This window comes from Belonocnema kinseyi, chromosome 10 (genome assembly GCF_010883055.1).
Source record: "Belonocnema kinseyi isolate 2016_QV_RU_SX_M_011 chromosome 10, B_treatae_v1, whole genome shotgun sequence".
NCBI classification, from domain to species: domain Eukaryota; kingdom Metazoa; phylum Arthropoda; class Insecta; order Hymenoptera; family Cynipidae; genus Belonocnema; species Belonocnema kinseyi.
This window is the reverse complement of record NC_046666.1, coordinates 66701963-66713034: the sequence shown is the minus strand read 5'-3', so window position 1 is coordinate 66713034 and position 11072 is coordinate 66701963. Positions and strand designations below refer to the sequence as shown.

The 11072-nt window shown below is 31.0% G+C and overlaps 1 protein-coding gene and 1 long non-coding RNA gene across 3 annotated transcripts in view; one reads left to right on the top strand and one right to left on the bottom strand.

The window, feature by feature from the left end:
* The window catches only part of LOC117181643 (protein PFC0760c-like), a 235372-nt gene that overhangs the window by 50150 nt on the left and 174150 nt on the right, over positions 1-11072 (top strand). The window lies entirely within an intron of this gene.
* LOC117181645 lies at positions 1259-3471 on the bottom strand. The gene is made up of 3 exons (XR_004468148.1): positions 3299-3471; positions 1607-1878; positions 1259-1395 (listed from the first exon to the last, which is right to left on the bottom strand). It is a non-coding gene; the product is annotated as an uncharacterized LOC117181645 (long non-coding RNA).

The window sequence follows — 11072 nt, the reverse complement described above, 5'->3', positions numbered from 1 at the left end:
CCCCCCCCCCCCACACTGTCACGTATTTTATGGATAACCCTTTACTTTTCTCGTATGATCTCGTCTCACGCTACGTTAGTTTGGTGGATTAATTAATTCTAACTATGACAACACACATTTATACTCATTTAGTTGTAGATGTAGCCCAAACAAAATATGTAGAATACAATGCATTTGAAGTCTAAAATGTATGCTCTGAAAATAACAACGAATAATTACCTTAAAGGCATAGGGACCATACTATTTTAGTATGGATTAGAAGCGTTTGAAGTAAGATCACGCTGATTAAACTTATTTCAACATCTGGACCCTTGCCTACCTTACTATAATAAAATGGAGTTTTAAAGTTTCCATTATGAGATCCCTCATGCGTTAAATTCTACGCTATTGTACAATAAAAGCATGTCAGCTGTAAAAATGCATGTAGAACAAGTAGGAACGCAGTGATACTTGTGCATAGATATTTTTTTAAATTTTCAGTAAAAACTTGAAGCTTTAAATGCTCGATATTCATACCGTCTTACCATGAATGTTAAATTATTGAAAGTTGCATACATGTTCAATCTGAATCATATTCATTCGAATTATAGTCACTTTGATTAAACTCGTTTATTAAAACTACAATTTGTTACCTATACGACTACAATGGAAAATAATAAACTAAATCAATAATGATTGGACTAATTGACATGGTGAAAAATATTTTATTTGCAAATCATTTGCAATAGAACAAAACAAAATTGGCCTGGAACAATTTCACGTTTCAATAATAGCAATTAGGTTTTAAAAGTTACGGGCTTTTCAACAAATGTCTCGACACAAGTTCGTGGGGCAATTAAGTCATTATTCGTCGCGGGAGGCTCGTGCGAATAAAGACGTTAAGTCACGGCTGGTGGCATGGTTATCAAAATCTTGATTAATTATTCCAGACAAGGCAAGACGCGGCTTCTCTTGTTGTCTGTTCACTTCCCCTTCATACGTTTATCTCTCTTTCTTATGATGATACAAATTCTCCGATTCTCATCATTATTAGAGGCCGTCCGTAAAGTGAGTTACCAATCTGGGAGGGGGGGGGGGGTTAACGTTACGCACTCAAATTACGTTTTCACGTTTCCTGGTGATAAATTTGAACGAAGTTTGAGAATTTTGGGAAATATGCTCCTGGAACGATACAGTTCAATAATCACTTAATAAGTGTAAAAATCATTTAAAATTGCAGACTTGTCTCTTTTGCCCCTTTTTTTCAATGCTTCTTTTTCCCCTGTTTTCAAGAAACTTCCACTTTCTCTCGTTTTCAAGCTTAATGCGAATTGAAGTATAGAAGATTTTGTTCAAAAGTCTACATTTATATTTCTGGCTTTGAATTCATCTCGTTCGATTGAAAAGTCTATTATGCTGAAAATTTTACTATTTTTTAACAAGTTTATTATATATTGTTGGTATAACTATGCGTTAATTTCTAGAAATTCCGGGGGGGGGGGGGCAAAACAAAATTACGGTCTTCAACAAGGATATCGGGAGATACGTCAAAAATAGCCTTAAATAGGTAACTGGACGGTCCGTTAGGTTCGAATCAATTAAAATTTTATAATTTGAAAACACCCACACATTTGAATTTATAAATCGATTTCGTCCCATTCAGGCGTCAATTAAAGATGATTTTTTGCAGCTGGCCAAGGCCCTCAATTCCAAGACTCGAATCTTGATCTTATATCTGGCACTCAGACTTCGGATGAAGGAAGTGCGATCTTTCATTCTCCATGTATTACGACGTATTTGCACATTTAAAAGAGGTGAAATCGATGGATTATGATATCAGAAGTTAATTTTGTAGAGGTTCGGCATCTTCATTTTACATAACATTTCGAAATTCTAGACCTGTCTTAGTTAAAGTTTAAAATATTTAGTGAATAAATTCAATTAATGCAAATCGTGGAATTTACAACTCGTGAAGTAAGTTAGGGGAAGTTCATGCCGAATTCACAAAAGTTAAACATATACAAATAAAAATACGGCGCGGATGTTAAACCATCGACTTAACTTCCATTATAGTAATTGAAACAATATACATAATTTAATGAAAAAAAATATTTCCAACCTTACTAGGCATTAGAAAATAATATGTAAAATTATTTATTTTTTAAGCCCATTAATGGTTTAAAGCGAGCTAAAAGTCTCTTAAACAAACACTTTACTTCTTGACTGATGTGATATTTTAAATTAATATTTACAGCGACAATTACAATTACATAATTTTCGAAGACTGTTCAGAAATTAGAAATGAAGAAGAATAAAATAAATCGTTGAAATATTTACTCATTTTTTTCATAATTTGAAATATTATTAGACCTTTTAATCGTCGTGTTCGTATTCCGAAAATCTCATTATACAAAGTGGTCAATTTTTGAAAATTACCCATAGATTTTAAAATTGTAAATGTAAGTTAAGAAATACTATATCATTTAAAGAGTCATTTAACTTGATTTAAGACGTTAATAAGATTTACAAAACTACATTTATTTCTTTATTTTTTTAGCACTTATTCATCTGCAAAACTTTTTTATCGATGAACTGGATATTAATCATTATTTAAAAAATATAAATGTGATATTTTACCAGAACACTTTCTCAAATTTGAGTCCTCAATCATTCTAATATTTCAAATTAGGAAAATTATAATTGTTCAATATAGGCTTTTATAGAATAAAGAGATGGAATGTTTTCTATTTACATTTTTTATCCCATGATTTGTTGCAATAAAAATTAAAAACTAAACAATATCAGTTTGTGACTCAAACATAAATCATCAAAATTCAACCAGGCATTATTGAAACTGTCTGAAATTTAATACACATATAAAGTATACTTTAGAGATGCATATAACACAATAAAAAAATTGGAAATGAATTTCTGTTTAATAATATTCAAATGCACATTAAGGCCGTTCGGTATCCATGTTTTTTCAGTTTCGCCAACAAATAGTATTGAGTGAATAAATAGAACCTCAAGAAATCAAGGAGATCATGAAGTAAACCTTTCTTCGATCGTTTTTGTATATTCAAAAATACGAGAACAAACAAAGTTTTCAACTGATTTTCTCGGTCTTACGATCAATTTTAGATACAAAGTAATAAAAGAGAAATCGAGTTTAAATTCCCTTTTTATTGACGTTTCAGCCTCGCCCGTGGGCGTTCATCAGAAAAAAACATCTGTTATAAGAGTATAATTAATCATTAAACATAAAAAATAAATAAATTACATAAAAAAGAATAAAGTAGAAGTATAAACAAATTTTTACCTTGGTGGTAATTTTCGGAGTCAATCATATTATAGATCAAAGAGAACGTTCACATTTAAAAATTCGTTGTAAGCCGGTCCATTATGTACAGTAAAAGTATTGGGAAACTGTAGAAATCAAAACAATTTCCAAAAATTCTCAAAAGAGTTCACATTTTAGCAATTAAAAATGCTGTAAAACAGCTAACAAATTAACGTGACGAAAACAACAAGTGAATGAATATAAGAGCAAAGAACGTTGTAGTTATAGATGGACAAAATGGACAAAATCAATTCCAAATGAAAAGCGCGCCAAATACATTGGCAATTCAAATTATTCGTTGATGCTATTATAATATTGATTCACGTTAAGAATTTCTGTTTTTAAATTAATAGATACTTTTACGTATTCATTTATGAAAATTGATTCCAGAATTTTTCTTTTATAAGAGTTAATTTCCTGAGCAAGAATTTTAATATTTTTAAAATCGAAATCAAAATAATGATAAAAATTCCAAAAATGTTGTGAAAGGCCTGTGTTTAAGTTGCCAATTCTACAATCTTTTTTATGTTCGGCTATTCTAGTTTTTAACCGAGGACCAGTTTCACCTATATAAACCTTATTGCATACTTTACATTTTATTAAATAGACAACATTAGAGATATTATCAATTTTTTCGGAGTCTTTTATATTAGTGAAACATTTTTTCAATCTGTGATCATTTCTAAAATATACATTAATACCAAACTTTTTTAACGCATTTTTTTTAATCTTTCTGATAAAGCTTGTACATAAGGTAATGAAACCCGTAAATCAGTTTGTCTATAATGTTCAAGCCATTTGTTCTTTTTTTTTGTTTTTAATTGAGCTGTTGTAAATTTCATGTACTCTTTCTTTAATGATACTTTAAATTAATAGTAGTGGATAATTATTCTGTTGAAAAGTAATTTTTAATTGGTCTAAGTTTTTTTTTCTAAATTTGATGTCACTTAGTTTAATAGATCTATCAATTAAGCCTTTAACTAATCCAATTTTCTGGCTAAATTGATGGTGAAAATTGTAATTCAAATATTGGCCTGATCATGATGGTTTTTTAAACCAATTAGTAATTAAATTTCCATTTTCAGTTTTGGTAATAGACAAATCGAAAAAATTAAGAGTATTATTTTTTTCAATTTCCACAGTAAACTGTAGAGATTCTTCTATACTATTGAATATATTGACTAGTTCTTGGATTTTATCTGTGGGGACAATAGTAAAAATATCATCTACATATCCCTTAAAAAGGAGTGGTTTAAAGCTTAATTTAAATAAGGCTCTATTTTCAACAGGTTCTAAAACAAGGTTAGATGCAATAGGTGATAAGAGTGAACCCATCGGACAACTAGAAATTTGTTTATAAAATTTTTGATTAAATAAAAAAACCGTATTATTAAAAACTGTTTTGTCAGCAATTAAAATCTCAGGGTTTGAAATTTTAGTTAAATTTTTATATATATACCCGTAATTTTTGTTCTATAACGTCCAAAACTAAATCCAAAGGAATATTATCAAACATCGATACAATATCTAGTGAAACAAGTGAATGTGAATTAAGAACATTAACATTTTTTCTTTTTTCTTTAAAGCTTAGATAAAGATTAGATAAATATTTTGCTAAATTGTAAGTTGGAGAACCAATAGTAGAGACAATTAATCTCCATTTTAAATCTGGTTCGTGAACTTTGGGGAGGGCATATGCTTTTGCTATCACACAACCACGGTTTTTTAATTTATAAGCTAAATTTTCATTTATGTATCTTTTTCCCCCATCTAGAAATGATATCACATTTTTCTTCTATGGACGGAACTAAACTAGTATTCACTTTTTTATATAAAACATTATTCTGTAAAAGGTTTTCAATAGTTGATTTGTAATCTTCTGAATTTGCAGCCACTATAATATTAGCATTGTCTGCTTGGACAAAGATAACATCTTTGTGGTCATTTTGGAATTTTGTAGCAATATCTGAAATTTGATTGGAGTTTTTGAACTTATTGATTCTTTTATGATTTGAGATTAAATCTGCAACTATTTTTCGAACATTTGATGTTTTATTATCATATTTAAAGATTTTTATACAATCTTCTATATTAGCAATGATATTGTTTGCAAAACACTTTCTTGTGATTGAAAAAAGTTAGAAATCGAGTTTTCTGTAATTTTTCTATCTTGTCTATATTTTAAATAATTAGAATAATTGCCTAATTCTTTAATGTTGTCGATTAGATTAGTAATTTCACAATTAAGAATTTTCTTCTGAAAAGTAAATTTAACATTTCTCCTTTATTCTTTTGTATGTAATTTATTTATTTTTTATTTTTATGTTTAATGATTAATTATACTCTTATAACAGATGTTTGTTCTGATGATGGCCCACATATGAGGCCGAAACTTCAATAAAAAGGTAATTTAAACTCGATTTCTGTTCTACATATTTGAAAAAGACTTCTAGAAAGCTTTAGACAGATTCATTCAAATTTGGCGGAAGTCTATGCTTTGTAAAATAGTACGCGATGCCGTAACAAATTATCCAAACAGCTTTTTGTTAATGAAACTAGAAAAATGTGGTTACCGAACGGCCTTTCATTTGCAAATGAATATTATTAAACAACAGGTAATCTTCAATTTTTTAAAACAATTTTCTAAGCAGCCATGTAATAGGTATATTGTGTGTGGGTACACAATTTCAAAACGTTTCAATAATATTTGGCCGAGTTATGGCGAATTATGTATTAATCACTTATTGATTTTCGGAAATTTTTTTCTTCAATTTTTAATTTGTGTTAATAAAACTAATCATTGGATAAAAAATGTGAATAGAAAAAAGTTCCATTTTGTTATTCTATAGAAGTTTACATTGTCAAACATTATTTTTACATATTTGAAAATTTCTCTTTAAAAGACCCCGAGGCCAATGCTGTTAGAATTTTTAAGCGATGCACGACTTATTGAATCCGTGAGCTCAATTACGAAAGAAATCGAATCAGGTAACTGTGAGGAAGTGCATTCTGAATTCTTTTTACAATAATCTTACAAAAATAAACAATAAGCTTGAAGAGTTTATTACAAGTGATTGGGTTCACGAAATTCGGACCCCGGCTAATTTTACATAAAAATATTTTTTTTTCAAATAATTTAGTGAAAAACAAATCAAGCGGTACAACTTGTTATCAAAAATGTTCTATTTTTCTTCACATAAAATATTAAAAATCGAGCAAAAAATAAAAATGCGATAACTCTTCCCGAAAAAAGTTTCTAGCAAAATATCTGAGACATATTTTAATTTTTACATGTTGTGTAAGTTAAAAAAAATGGGTGAAATGAATTATTTTTTTATTTTTTTAAATTCGCATGACGTTTTCGATTTGGAATAGAGCCCTCTGGCATTGATGTTGTTTACGTTTCTGGCGCCAAAGATGAATTTTTCCAAAGAACAAATGCCGTAAACTTAAGAAAAGGAACGATTTAACCAGATAGACCACAGAGGAATTTTTAATTAATTATTCAAACGAGCGCCCAGAAATCTCTCCTGGAATTGTGTATGTGTCTTTTGAAATTTCGCCTTGGATTCTCCCCTGAAGTAATTGAAGTATGCGGAAGTATTCTTTTTAGAAGAAAAAAATGATTTCTGTGATGCCCTTGAAACTTCAGAAAACATACTGACACAGTGAAAGACTTGATTATTTCATCAGTAATGAAAAGAAAAAACAAAAAAAAAAGCACTTGAGCTAAAAATGAAAGAAATTCGGGAGTCTGTCCATTTGTCCACTCAAGATCGCTCTTCCGGCTGATCGTGTGAAAATTCATGCTTCACGATACCCCTACAGTTTCTAGCCCACATGAACGAGATTAATCAACATTCAACGGCTGATCATGATCTTGCTAGATAATAATGTCTAATAATATGTCCATTTAAGTAAGCCATGCACAAATAGGCCATGAATCATGACCCATCAGGATAATTCCAACTAGCTAAAGACTTGTCGCCAATCACCATTCACCAATCACCAATCGGCCAATGAGTTGTCAACATTGACATCGATCGCTCGGTCAAGCGGTTAGATGTTAGATTTCGGATCACGTAACCCGGCTCCTCCATTGTCCCTTCCGCACTTCCAATTAAGTCGACAACTTCTGCTTCTGCTCTAACAGGTCTGAGTCTGAATGAACCCTGACTCATTCGATAAATGCCGATAGAATCTATCCGGCTTTGTTTCAAACCCAATTTGAAAAAACACTGACCATTTAAGAGATAAACGAAAATTTCACTTTTTCTTTGCACGAAGGTCAGGTCCTTTATGGAACACACTTGACACGATTTTCATTTTATATATCTTCAACTCAGGCTCGGCTCAACATATCATGGATGTTAATTAACTTAATATTTATGGCTCTCGACGACGACGTTAGCCTTCATTATTTTATATCTTCGTTAAACGAAGATCAAAGTATTTATCGTGGAAGACGCCGGGTGCACTGAAAAAAACTTATTTGAATCAAAGAAATGCTAGAACCGAATACGGTCGAAGAAATATTTTTTAATTTCAAGAAATGTATTGTTTGGATCTAAGGGAAGCAATGCTTCAGGCAAATGAATTTTCATTTAACACTGTATGTTACTTGTACTTGAAGGAAACGTTTATTTGAAATGCATCACTTCTTTTCATTTATCAAAAGAAACACCTCTTCCGAATAAATGAATGATTATTTAAGTGCACAAATCACTTCATTCAACCAATACTATATTATATATATTAGGTGCGCAACTAAGTCCCCGCTGTTTGTCAATAGATAGCTCCAGCAGTAAGAACTGGTCGATTTTGACATTCAAAACATCAGGAACGAAGCTTAGACATATGATAAACAACCGGTTTTGACACATAAGTGATTTTGTTTTAGCGTCATATACTTTTGGTTGTGTGAAAATGTATGATTTTGTGCCAAATAATCGTTATTTGCGGGAAGTCTTGATTTTCGTGTTTCATTCGAAGAAAACGGCAGCTGAATCGCATCGAGAGCTCTAAAAAGTTTACGGGGATGCTGATCTAAGTGAAACAATCTGCTGTGATTGGTTCCGTCGCTTCAAAGACGGTGATTTCGATGTTGACGACCATCCGGGTGAAGGAAGGCCAAAAATCACTAAGCCATTTCCAAGCGATTGCATGCATTGGGATTTATGCAGAAGCAAGGAACTTAGGTTCCTTATGGTTTATGCCATATGAGCATTCTTTTTTTGCTTGTGAGCAACTGCTTCAGCAGTAAACAAGGAAGGGTTTTCTTCATCGCATCGTGACGAGTGATGAAAAATGTATTTATTGCAGCAACACAAAGAGAAGAAAGTCATGGGGACTGCCCGGTCATGCTTCTAGTCTTCGGTTCAGCCCAATATTCACGCATCAACACTTGCCGCAAATGACGATTATTTGGCAAAAAATCAGAAATTTTCAAACAAACAAAAGAATATGACGCCAAAACAAAATCACGAATGTGTCAATATGGTTTGTGTGCCATATGTCTAAGCTTGGTTCATGACGTTTTGAATATGACAAAATCGACCAGCACTTACTGTTAGAACTATCTATTGACAAACAGCGGGAACTTAGTTGCGCACCTAATATAACAATCCCAACCCCCTTATATGGAAGAAATATCTCTTTAACTCAATTAGTTTTGGTTATTGCCTTTAAACAATATCCAGTACAAATTGTAGAAGAGGGTCCTTGGCTCAAAGAAATGGAATTAAAAATATTCATGATTTCTTGAAATCCAAGATTTCTTTTCAATGTCTTATCAAAACGTTATCTCAAGAACTTTTAACGTCCTTCTTGGTGCAATTATGACTAAAAGGACCTATTAAAATATTGCAAAAATAAACTTTAATAAGAATAATGTTCATCTGAAAAAATCACAACATAGTTGGAGAAAACGATATCGCAAGAATTGCAATATATACCGTAATTCCTGCGCTATATATCGTAATTATCACATTATAATAGCGTAAAATCGTGATATCGTACATTGCAAGATTTTACATCATATTATTATGTTATTATATATACGAGGGTTCTAGTAAAGGCCAAGCGATGTTAGTGCATTATAATATCCTAAAAAGCTTCGGAACCTGCTTGTACGTTATCATATTGCGCTTTATTTCAATACAGAGGTTTTGCGATATCATTGTGCGTTATCTTTTTCTCCGTGTATTAAAAAAAAAATATTTTAACATTCTTTCTCAAACATGAAAATTTTTAATTGGAATTTAAACTTGAAATTTTGTTTTCTTATTGTAAGTTCTCACGTTTGTGGTGGCTTATAAGTTTGCATAAAAACATTTCAGAAAGTCCGGGAAATGAACGGGAATTTCATTCAGTGACCAACATTTTTATCTCGAATGTACTAATATGCAGATTAAAAGTGGTTTCACACATTCTATTACTCTAATTTCGAATTGGAAAAGTGCATTTTCTAAAATACTTATGATTTAAGAATCTTTTCCATAGATAAAATTAATTTCTAATTTTAAGTTTAGAACAAGGAATTTCAGTAAAAAATATTATTTTTACAATTGGTACAGGGAATTCTCGTAAAGAATAATAATTTTAATTTTGGAATTGGGAATTTCCTGAAGAATTATAATTTTGACTTTGGAACAGGGAATGTCGGGAAGAACTATAATTATTATGGCTTTGGAACTAATAAGTTTTTACTTATAATATAAAATATTGTAAATGAATATAATTTTGATTTGAAACAGGGCATTGTTTGAAACAAAAAATTTGGAATAGGGAGTTTCCATAAATAATTGTAATTACTACTTTATCTCAGACTAGCTATCCCAAATCATAAATATAGTTTTTATGACCGGGAAAAAATAACAATTTACCGGATGATCAATTATCAATTATTATTATATAATGACCAATTTTCAACATTTTAATAGATGCAAATATATGCAATTAGTGACAATTTCGATAAATTTATTAAAAATATAACAAATAAAGCTAAAACGGCTATATATAATATTCTGTATCCGCATCTACTGTGCACGGTAGCAAACCTCGACCTACCGAGAAAAGGATAAGAGTAAGATTAACGCAGTTGGCATGCAATTCCTACGCAATGTTTCCACATCTTGTCCAATTATAACACGAAATGGCGAAAATAAGTTCAACGACGCACTCCATCGTAATAAAGTATGATTTATTCGTCTGACGCGTCTCGTGGGTAATTACTCCGCCGAGTGACAAACACAAATTTATCCTGGAATTCTGGTTATCGTGAAATTACATGCACAACGCGTTTCGATTACCAGTAATATAATTTACACTATTTAACGTTATGAGTATATACTTTTGTCCAAATTTTATTTCAAATTGTTTGATTAAACTGTTTTTTGTCGATGTAATGACGGTTTTTGATCTACATAGTCTAATCAGAATGGTTATAATCTTTTAGCTGTGGAAAAATTCCTCTCTAGCTCTGCTGTGACTAGAACCCAGGTCTCACAGATTGTTAAGATAGCCTCAACATGAAATAAAAACTCATTTAATGAAATTAGTGCATTTCATTTCAGCAAAATTTAAAAGGCTGAAGATCTGGCCAGAATTGCAGTAATAATTATTTTTTGACTAGAATAAAACTGCGAACGAGAAGTATTTACAGTCTGTCAAGTTAAAGCGTGGGTGGCTTTACTCGCAGTCGGTAAGGTGTATCGACATGATTTTGGTGTCAAAATATTAAGAAGAGCTCCCT